The sequence below is a fragment of the Dendrobates tinctorius genome, unplaced genomic scaffold (assembly GCF_039654945.1).
Source record: "Dendrobates tinctorius isolate UK_male_01 unplaced genomic scaffold, ASM3965494v1 ptg000231l, whole genome shotgun sequence".
Taxonomy (NCBI): Eukaryota; Metazoa; Chordata; class Amphibia; order Anura; family Dendrobatidae; genus Dendrobates; species Dendrobates tinctorius.
The window spans coordinates 22,064,587-22,077,045 of NW_027361898.1; positions in this window are offsets into that span (position 1 = coordinate 22,064,587).

Sequence of the window (12,459 nt, forward strand, 5' to 3'; positions counted from 1 at the left end):
TTTACAGTTTCCTATGCTACAGGAAAATATCAGATGTTATACTGTGGCTCCGTACGGCATCCATTTTTTTTTTAGCACCCATAGACTTGAATGGGTGAGTCGCACTTGATATACGGAAGAAATTAGAGCATGCTGCCATTTGAAAAAAATGCTCATCTACACTGCCCCATTGAATAACATTGGTCTGAATACTGTCTTTTTTTCCCAAACATAGCACTTGGACCACAAATGCAATTATGTGAATGAGCTCTATTGATGAGACAAGAATAGTACAAGGAAAGGGAAAGAGATTAGATAGATAGATAGATAGATAGATAGATAGATAGATAGATACATAGATAACTTTTGTATTTTATCATCTAATCAGTGTGACTTTTTCACTGTCTTTTTCTCACGGTGCTGAAGTCAACGCAGTTCAGCCCGACTGGGAACGCAGCCTCAGTGACCCGCGGTAACGTCGATGATGTCACCGATGATCAATGATGCTGCGCTCACAGCAGCTCATTCACCAGTGGTTCTCAGCCTGGACGGTCGCATCTTGGCACTGTCCAGGTTGAAAACTATTTATCCACAGACATGTTGCTGTTTTTTTATTTTTGATTTATTACAGGAGGTGAGGGATTTGGTGGAATTAAGAGTTAGGCGAGTATAACTGTGTTTGTTATCTAATATATAAAGCTCAATGTAGGTGTGTATGTATGTCCGGGATTGGCATTTGCACCATCGCAGCTACAGCCACAAAATTTGGCACAGTCAAACGTCTGGACACCAAGAGCTACATAGGCTATGTTGTGAGGCAAAATTTTAACCCCGCGTATTCCAATTCACCAAACAATTTTGCCTCTATCTACACAATGGGGAAAAAGTGTATGTATGTATTGGCATCTGCACCGTCGTAGCTACAGCCACAAAATTTGGCACAGTCACACGTCTGGACCCCAAGAGCGTCATAGGCTATGTTGTGAGTCGAAATTTTAACCCCGCGCCTTCCAATTCACCAAACAATTTACATAATGGGGAAAAAGTGAAAGGAAAAGTGTTGGAGGCAAATTGACAGCTGCCAGATGTGAACAAGGGGGACTTAAAGAATGAGAGCGATGGTGCCAAAGAGTATATACCGTACAGTTACTAAGGTGGGGCCCTGACATGGGATACTCACCACACACGGGGATATGAACACACACACAAAATGCGCCACACACTACCACGTGCTTCAACACATATACCACCCTCAGCACACATTTCACCACACATACACCAACCTCACCACATAAAAGTCGAAACACAAAAGTCGCCACTCAAAACTCGCCACGCTGTCCCAGAGCTGTTTAAAAGATGAAAAATGAGCTGTGATTGGTTGCTATCAGCAACAGTTTTCTTTGTAGACAGTTGTGGTAACTGAGGCCTATTATTCTTATAATTTCTATGGTGTTATCGTCCTTCTGTAAAGCTGGAAATAACACAATTTATTACTGTGCCAACACAGACCACCCGCTGACCCAGACTGCAGGGGGAGCCCAGTATCACACAGAATAGGATTAGATACACGACTCAGTAGACTGTATCACACAGGATAGGATTAGATACACGGCTCAGCAGTCAGTATCACACAGGATAGGATTAGATACACAGCTCAGCAGTCAGTATCACACAGGATAGGAATAAATACATGGCTCAGCAGACATTATCACACAGGATAGGATTAGATACGCAGCTCAGCAGTCAGTATCACACAGGATAGGAATAAATACATGGCTCAGCAGACATTATCACACAGGATAGGATTAGATACGCAGCTCAGCACATAGTATCACACAGAATAGTATTAGATACACAGGATAGGATTAGATGCACGTTTTTTATGTGCAATATAATCATTATAATTTGTTAGAACTAACCACAGTTGGTTACTATGCCCAGGCAACGCCGGGCTCTTCAGTTAGTTTTTAAATAAAAATGGAAAAGTGTGTTTTGTTTTATTTCTAAAAAAGGACTTTATACTTGCTGTGTCGTTATTTCCCATATAACTATAGGATTAGTAGTGGATAGGTGTCTTATAGATGCCTCTCCATTAATAAGCCGTAGGCTTGATGTTACAGGACAATACAAAGGTGACATCAACCTCACAAATATGAACCCCATTTTCCACCGCTACAGGGCAAGTGGGAATAGCTGAGTCAAAGCTCCAGAATTGGTGCATCTAATAGATGTGCCTTTTCTGGGCAGCTGCAGGCTGCTATTTTTAGGCTGCGGGGAGTCAATATCAATGGCCCCATACCAGCCTGAGTATATCAGCCCCCAGCTGTCTGATTTAGCAAGGATGGTTGTCAAAAATGGGGAGAACACCACACCATTTTGTTAACATTATTTATTTAAATCATTTTTAAAAAAGCATGGGGACCCCTCTATTCTTGACAACTAGCCTTGATAATGCAGACAGCTGAGGATTGCAACCACCAGCTGTCAGTTTTTCCTGGCTGGTTAGCAAAAATATTATAGCGCAGATGGCAGATGATAAATTCTCTTATCAGCCGCCGTCTGCACTCACTGTTATTAGCTGCAGCAGGTGTAGGCTGATGGGAGTAATAGACCCATTAGTCCAGTCAAAATACGAAAAAAATCCTTTACCCTGAACAAATTCCAAGAAAGCGTTTTATTGTTTTTTTTTGGTAGTATTACATGTAGGGAAAAACATACTAAAAGTTTACCAAAATAGGGTTACCACAAAGGGTCCAAATATGACGTCAAAAAATATGGCCGCCAAAGCTGTAAAATGTTAAATGCGACTCACCTTTCAGTGTCTATCATATTTCTTTTACAATTACTACTATTATTATATTTATTATTTAACGATTTATTTATCTTCATCATTTCAGGTCTCGATTTCTTGTAGACTGTCTCTCAGCCATGGGATATTGTTCATCATATTCGAAAGTTCAGCGATTCTAGGAAAACGCTGCCGCTTCTGTTGGCCAGGATGTACTCGGTGGTACCATAGACAGACTGGATACAGCACTGCTGTTCGCTGCGGACAACATCGATCATAATATCATCACGTTAGATGGGAAGGGGACTTTCCACGGCATGGGGATGGTAGCTACTGTGACTCCAGGAAAGAAGGTCAGTCGCACTGTTCTCAGACGGAAGACTGCGGACGTGGAGATAGTTGAACAAAGCAGAGTTGATGTAAGGGAATACCGCTTCGCAAAACACACTGGCCGAAACATAAAATTCAAGCCCTTGCCATTTCTCGACGCCATTGGCCATCATGTTGATGTATTGTGGGAGATGTCTTTATGCTTCAAACAGCCTGCACCGAGCTGGAATGGAATTGTCATGGTCCAGTCCGGAGTTTATCTTCTGCTGTCTTCACTCCGAACTGGTCATGCGGGGGTTAATCTCCTCAGCCTCGTTCTGGAGCTAGCTGGGCTATTTAAATCCCTCACAGCCTGCTGACCAGTGTTAGTGATAGCTCAAGCTTGCAGTTTAGAGCCGCTGACCCTTGTACCCTGGTGATCCTCCTGCCTTTGACTGATATTCACGTGTATGACCCGGACTGATTTCTGACCCCGTCTCTTGGTATTCGTCTCTGCTGTTACATTCCCTCTCTGGCATCTGACTCCCTGGCTTGTACCCCGACCACGTATTTTGTCTCACGTTTTGGACCCCGTGCTCATGTTCTGGCTTTCTGACTCTCGGCTTTGGTATTTTGACTATGTGTATTGCTGCTCCTTCTGGTACGTCTGCTCCTGTTAGTTTCTGACTCGATTCGTCTGACTATTCTCTCTTGTTACCTGTGGCACCTGTGCTGTTGCTCAGGGTTGCTACTCTTAGTGTATAACCTCTCTTCCCTCACCAGCTCCCCCTGGTGGAGGTTTCACTACAGGAATGATGCACATGCTACATAAAAACTGTGATCATCCGGTGTCGTCTTCGGTAATCTTCCTGCCCATCATTGACATGTATTCCGGAGACAAGTCATGCATCTTCTCTACTCTTGAGTATCTGTGCAACCTTGCTGATAAACACCGATCCGCTGCAGTTGTTACATTCGATCAGTCACTCTACTAGAAAGCGTCAGAAATCAAACACGAGGTGCCTGAAGACAGCCCGGTTCGAGATGTTGTCCTGATGCTCAGGAGCTTCCACACATTGATGAATCTTATGGGTGCCATAGGAACGTTGATGGATGGGAGTGGAATCAAAGAGATCTTGGGAACATTTTACGGTGACAATGCTGTGCAACACATCATGACTGGAAAGGCAGTTCAGCGTGCAGTTCATGGCCATCTCCTTCTTGATCAGTGTCTTACTCAGCAAGTTGCAGACAAAGTACTTTGCGACCATCCCGGTTTTGCAGACCTGTTGCAAGAACTTGAGCAGTTGTATGCTCAGACACTGACAGGGAAAAGTGACTTGAATTCGGTCATCACTTCTACCTGCCTTAGTGAAATTGTCCACCTCTTGTCCACCAAAAGAAATGCACCAGTAAACTATGGCTGAATTACCAACAGATGGTTGGAATTGCAAGGGAGCTTATCGAGGCCGATCGTACAGGATCCTGGCTGATGCACCTTCATGCTGTAGCCGAATGTTTGCCCATTCTTGCAGCTGCTGGGCATGGGAACTATGTGAAGGCCGCCTACCTTTACCTCCAGTCTATGACCACCCTGGAAGATGATATGCCATCAGTCTTCCATAGATTTATGAATGGCTTGCATGTTGTAAGGCGAACTGATCAGTACTGGGCAGGCCTGGGTTGCGACCTAGTCATCGAGCAAGCTCTGATGCGCTCCCTAAAAACTGCAGGAGGACTCACCAGAGGAAGTGGAATGTCCGAACATCAGAGGGTCTTGTGGACTCTGTCTGTGCCAGTGTCCTCTTCCTACAGTGATGCAATGCAGGGTTTCACTCGCCTGAGCTTTGTCACCAGTGAACAACACAAGGAGGCAAGAACGTCAAGGACGAGAAGAGATCGTGAAGACCTGGAGAAAATTGCAGATAAACTCGAGACCTTTTCACCTTTCTCTGATGAAGTGTCTTTTCGCAACATTATCACCGGTGTCAATGCAAATAAGGATGTGAATGTCCATAACCTGTTCACCATTGGCAGAGAAATAGTGGCAACAATGGAGGGTCAATCACTGTTTTCAGTTAAGTACAAGCGGTCAATGAAAGCCAAGACCCTGGCATCCAGTGAGGCTAGTGACAAAACAATAGACCCTGCTCTTTTGTTCCAAAGGTTTCTTGTGGTGTCTCAAACTACTGATCTTTCCCTTGATGAGGTGATGGCCTATGAACTTTCACCATACCCACCATCCCTCTTTGAGGCAAAACATCTCTTACGCAAACCAAACAAAGCACAACTGAAGGCTGCTATAAAAGAACAGAGTTCAGATGACGCAGTACTCAAGGATGTACCCGAAGTGGAACATTATGTTCTTGATGGAGGTTCTCTTCTCCATCAACTGAAGTGGTCAGAAGGAAAGACATATTGTTCAATCGCTGAAGACTATGCATCTTTCACACTAAAGCACTATGGTAAGGCTACGATAGTATTTGATGGTTACATTGGAGGACCAAACACTAAGGACATTACCCATCAGCAACGAGGCAAAAAACAATCAAGTAACAAAGTGAACATTGCTGAAGGAACAAAATTTGTCGGGAAAAAGGAGGACTTCCTTTCGAATGTGGAGAACAAACAGTCTCTTGTCAATCTCGTTTCGCAGTGCATGAATGACAGAGGTTGCCACGTAATACAATCAGAGGGGGATGCAGATGTGGAGATTGTTAAGGCAGCAGTGTCAATGTCATCCAACAAAAGTACTAGTCTCATTGGCGAAGATACAGATCTTTTGGTGCTGTTACTTCATCACGCGTCAACCAGTGATGACAACAAGCTTTATTTCTACTCGAATAAAGGGAGTCCTGCAACAGTATACAACATTAAGGTTATGAAGAAGTACCTGGGAAACCATGTCTGCAGCAGTCTTCTGTTCCTTTATGCATTCACGGGTTGCGATACCACTTCCGCGGTTTTTGGAATCGGAAAAAAACTCGGTCTACACAAGGTTTGGAAGGGAGACTCGGTCTTAAATAGCTGCGCTAAAATCTTTTGCACACCTAACAAAAACAGAGCTGAGATTGAAGACGCTGGGTGTAAAGCGATGGTTTCATTGTTCGGGGGCAAACCTGAAGACAATCTGTCTGCAATGAGGTATTCTACTCTCTGCAAAAAAGTTGGTTCAGCCAAAATCTTTGTTACACCTGGACAACTGCCACCGACCCCCTCTGCAACGAAGTATCATGCCCTTCGGAGTTACCTCCAAGTGATGCTTTGGATGGACAATGGTGAGGCCATGGACACTACTGAATGGGGATGGGAATTGCAGAACAACAATCTAGTTCCAGTGAGGATGGATACTTCACCCGCGCCAGAAACACTTCTGAAAATAATTCACTGCAGTTGTTCTCGTGGTTATAGTACACTTCGGTGAACTTGCAAAAGACACGGACTTACCTGTTCACGGGTATGCGGACCATGTCAAGAAGGGCATTGTGACAATATGAGTGAGGAAGCAGTGTCTGATGATGAAAATAGTGACTATTGACCTGACACGCTTATTCAGTGATGAAGTAGGTCTTAAAATGCACTGTGTATTAATTCTTTAATTTCTAGAAATGTACATATACTGTATGTCATGACGTCATTGATGATGTCATGACCTCGCCTGTCCATGTAGTTAGTATAAAACTTTGTATAAAAATTGTTATATGAAAATATATAGTATACAAAATACAAACTCTTCTGTAACCTAAAGCTACAGCTTTGAAATAGGGAAATATTCGTTATTTTTAGTGCGATGGCTGTCATCGTCTTATGACGCATTAATTAGTGTGTACGTGTCTCCGGTACATGTGAAAACTGTCACCACACGTATCGGACACACTGACGTGTGAAACCAGCCTAAGAGCTGATTTCAACCAGTGAATGAGTGTTTTGTTCATTCATCAAGTGATTGGATTGGTGACCTATTTACACACAAAGATAAGCATGAAACAAGCATTCTTAAAAACACTCATTCACGATCACTCATTCACAATTATCTTTCAGTGTAAATGACCATTAAAAGGGGGTATCTGAGACTTTCTGAAAAACAAAAAATGTGCCTAAGCACTAACAGGCAGGAAATTGTTACTTACCTGCCTGTTGTGCATGGCACCATTCTTCCCTGACACATAGTGGTCACTGAACGCTGCTGCCGGGGACTTAGCGACCTCTGCTTACTTTACGTCGACAGAGCAGCTGCTTCTTTTCCGCTCTGTCGACAGGGAGGGACTTCTGACATCATTCTGATTGACAAGCAGCTCCCCCAGTTAGGCAGCGAGAATCCAGCTGTCAGTCAGAATTACGTTAGAAGTCCCGTCCTGTTAACAGAGCGGAGTGGGAAAGAATCCGCTACTCTGTTGACGTGATATCAGCTGAGGTAGCTGAATCCCTGGCAGGAGCAGTCTGTGCCCGTGAAGAACGGCGCTGTGCACAACAGGCAGGTAAGTAGCTACTACCTGCCCGTCACTGATTAGCCAATTTTTTATAATTTTATTCTTTAGAAAGTCCTAGATATACCCTTTAACTGCTACTGTAATTTGCTACCATTTTGGTACGTGTCCACGATCAGGAATAGTAGCGCTTTGGAGACAGCTTATTTCACTGCCTTCAAAACGCTGCGGTCTTCATTACAAGCACAGTGGATGGGATTAATAGAAATCTCCTGTCCACTGTGCTTTTTTTTAATGCTGTGTAATCTCACCTGATGTGCGGGTTTACGAGCCACAGCGTGTCAATATCTGTAGCGGAGATGCTCGTCTTCTTTATGTACTTTCCCTGAATAGATGGTTATTAGATGCGGTAAACCCGCATAGTTCTAAAAGACAAATGCGTATGTAGAGCGCAGCGTTGTGGACACAGCGAAAATAAGCTGCATCCAAAACGCTACTATTTCTGATCGTGGGCACATAGCCTTTGGCTTGTGGTGGGGATAGCAAAGTGTTGATTACTATGTGGCACGCTGAGTGTGGTCTTGTTCTCTTTCATTTATGCTTTTCAGACAGACAGTACTAGCAAAAGTCCATCTGTGCTTCCACTGCTCTCTATAAAGCCCTTATATACCAATATACCATCGCTCCTGACGGCACCCACAGTGTCTTATGTGGTGTGTTCTGGCAAATAGCATAGAATTAAACATCTATGAAAAGGAGGAAAAGTTGCAAAATCTCGAAGAGAGGTTAGCTACATTGAAGATCATTAAGGAAGGTGAAGAGTTCTTGGACAGAGCAGAATGATCTCTTCATGTTACAGAAAGAGAAGAAATTCGAAGTGCACCTGAAGAAACAGAGGAATGGAGACATGTGACCCAGAGAAGCAGGAGGATCAGGAGACAGTCAGCACCCATACTTCTCAGGAACCAGTACCAGGCTCTCACGCAGGAAAATGATGAAGAAATACATCAGGATAAGACTTTGCCAACAAACTGCAACCTTGTATGCCTTCAGAGTCCTCCTGGATGGAGAAAGAAAAATGTTGTGAAGAAGAAACGGAGAGTGGTGGTCATGGGGGATTCCCTGTTGAGAGGAACAGAGGCCGCTATCTGCAGACCGGATATAACTTCAAGAGAAATGTGCTGTCTTCCAGGTGCAAAAATTAAAGATGTGTCTGACAGGATATCAGGACTCTTCAGACCTACAGATGACTACCCATTCCTGCTACTACATGTGGGAACAAATGACACCGCAAGAAATGACCTGGAAACCATCTGCAGAGACTTTGAAGACTTGGGCAAGAAAATGAAAGAACTGGGAGCGCAGGTGGTCTTCTCTTCCATCCTCCCAGTGGATGGCCGTGGAACAAGGAGGTGGAATAAGATTCTGCAGGTGAACAACTGGCTACGTCGATGGTGCCGTCAGCAACGATTTAGATTTATGGATCACGGAGTCAATTACTTTTATGATGGACTACTTACTAGAGATGGGGTGCACCTTACGAAGACTGGAAAACATGTATTTGGAAGTCGCCTTGCTACACTTGTAAGGAGAGCTTTAAACTAGAACAACATGGGAAGGGAAGCAAAAGACCAGAAAAAGCCATACACCTGACAAATGCTATTGAGAAGTCTGCTATTAGAAGTGGAAAGGAAGAACAAAGTCAAAAGAATCTAATTAATAAAAAAATTGGAGAAAGAGAAATCAATCACAAACTAAAATGTTTCTATACTAATGCACAAAGCATGGGCAACAAACAAGGAGAATTGGAACTACTAACACAGGAAAAGAAATATGATGTCATTGGAATCACTGAAACTTGGTGGGACGATACACATGATTGGAATACAAGACTAGAAGGATACAACTTATTTGCAAGAAACAGACTTGATAAACGAGGAGGAGTTGTCGCATTGTATGTTAGAAACGCGTATATTTGCACAGAGATTGAAGCTTCAGAGACTGGGAGTTCTGTGGAAACTGTTTGGGTAAGAATACAAGGACAGAACAATGGAAAGGACACCATTGTAGGCATTTACTACAGGCCACCTGTGCAAGCTGAAGATATGGATGACCTCTTTATGCATCAAATGGCCAAGTTCTCCAAAAAATATGACATAGTTGTCAAGGGAGATTTCAGCTATCCAGACATTTGTTGGGAATCTCTCTCAGGCAAAACTAACAGGTCAAGGAAATTCTTATCCTCTCTTGCTGACAACTTTATCTTCCAAAAGGTAGGGGAGAAAACAAGGGGAACTGCTACCTTGGATCTAATCCTTATAAACAGGGAGGAAATGGTTGAGGAGGTAAAAGTGGCTGGGACCCTAGGAGGTAGCGACCATGCTATTTTAGAATTTTGGATAACTAGAGGAGGAAGACCTGTGAAGACTCAGACGTCAAGGTTAGATTTCAGAAAGGCAGATTTTAAGGGATTCAGAAAGAGAATTGGAGGGATCCAATGGCTGGATATCCTTAAGGACAAAAATGTCCAGGAAGGATGGGAAATCTTGAAAAATGAAATTCTCACAGCACAATTGTTAACAATTCCGAAAAGAGGGAAGAATAGGAAGCATTTAAGGAAACCAGGATGGATGAACACAGAACTTAAGCACATGCTAAAAAGGAAGAAAAAAATGTTTATAAAATGGAAAGAGGGAGGCATATCTAAAGAAGAATATAATGCTGTCTGCAGAACCTGCAGGGCACAAATCAGATTAGCTAAAGCTGAAAATGAATTGAGGCTTGCAAGAGATGTCAAAAGCAATAATAAAGGATTTTGGGGATATGTCAAAAGTAAAAGCAAAGTCAAAGATGCTATAGGATTTTTACAGGATGAAAATGATGAAATGGTAAGACAGGATGTTGAGAAGGCCGAACTTTTAAATTCCTATTTTGCATCTATTTTCTCTCAGAAAGGAAATGTAACATCGACTGTTCTTCACTGTCCTATTAAGGGAATAGAAGAATCCAGGATATCTATAAACAGAAAGATAGTGAGGAAACACTTAGCTAACCTAAATGAATTCAAGTCTCCAGGTCCAGATGAATTACACCCCAAAGTACTGAAGGAGATAGCAGAAGAAATTTTTGAACCCCTCCCCATAATCTTTGAAAATTCTTGGAGAACAGGAGAAGTCCCAGAAGACTGGAGAAGAGCAAATGTTGTTCCTATCTTCAAAAAGGGGAAGAAGGTGGACCCAGGCAACTATAGGCCTGTGAGTCTGACTTCTATACCAGGAAAGATCTTTGAACAAATTATTAAACAACATGTATGTCAGTACCTGGATAAGAATGAAGTGATTAAACAGAGTCAGCATGGGTTTGTAACTAATAAGTCATGTCAGACTAACTTAATTTCCTTCTATGACGGAATCACTGATTGGGTGGATCAAGGAAATGCTGTAGATATAGTATATCTTGACTTCAGCATAGCATTTGACAAAGTATCTCATACAATCCTTATTGAAAAAATGACTAAGTATGGAATTGACTAGGCAACTGTTAGGTGGATTCATATCTGGCTTAGTGATCGGACCCAAAGAGTGGTCGTAAATGGCTGCACATCCAATTGGAAGAATGTCTCAAGTGGGGTACCACAGGGCTCTGTCCTGGGCCCTGTATTGTTCAACATCTTTATCAATGATTTAGATGAAGGAATTGAGGGTAAACTGATTAAATTTGCTGATGACACAAAGCTAGGAGGGATAGCTAATACTAGAGAAGAGAGAGAGGATTCAAAAAGATATAAATAAACTGGAGAAGTGGGCAGCAACTAACAGAATGGTTTTTAACAGGGAAAAATGCAAAGTACTACATCTGGGCAATAAAAATGAAAAAAGCATATACAGAATGGGAGGAATAGGGCTAAGCAACAGCACATGTGAAAAAGACTTGGGTATACTAATAGATCACAGACTGAATATGAGTCAACAGTGTGATGCAGCAGCAAAAAAGGCAAATGCAATTCTAGGATGTATTAACAGAAGCATACAGTCTAGATCACGTGAAGTCATTATTTCCCTCTACTCCTCTTTGGTCAGACCTCATCTGGAATATTGTGTCCAGTTTTGGGCACCACATTTTAAAAAAGACATCAACAAACTGGAGCAAGTTCAGAAAAGAGCGACCAGAATGGTGACTGGTCTGCAAACCCTGTCTTATGAGGAAAGGTTGCAGGATTTGGGAATGTTTAGTTTGCAAAAGAGAAGACTGAGAGGAGACTTAATAGCTGTCTACAAATATCTAAAGGGCTGTCACATTGTAGAAGGATCAACTGTATTCTCATTTGCACAAGGAAAGACTAGAAGCAATGGGATGAAACTGAATGGGAGGAGACACAGATTAGATATTAGAAAAAACTTTTTGACAGTTAGAGTGATCAATGAGTGGAACAAGCTACCACGAGAAGTGGTGAGTTCTCCTTCAATGGAAGTCTTCAAACAGAGGCTGGACAGACATCTGACTGGGATGATTTAGCGAATCCTGCTTTGAGCAGGGGGTTGGACCAGATGGCCCAGGAGGTCCCTTCCAACTCTACGATTCTATGATTCTATGAACACGCAAAGGCACAAAGTAGGCTGACAAGTTATGCCATTCATTTGGTCTAACATGAAATGGCATCAACAAGTAAATGAAATACATTTTTGGAAAATATAAACAATTTCCTGCACTGCTCACCAGCTAATCAGACCAGTTTAAAAAAGTTATATACATAGGGAAACATGGCTACCCAACCCTCCCAGCACCACTCATCTCATGGCCAAACAGTGGTTAGATTCATATCATGGTTAGATTTGTTTGGTTCATCTTTTTCTTTCTTTACAGCAGTTGATGGGGGTACAAAATATAGGAAAGTCAACTTTCTATTTCAACCTCAAATGCCCCCTGACTGTAAAGCCGCAGTCAGACGGCCATATT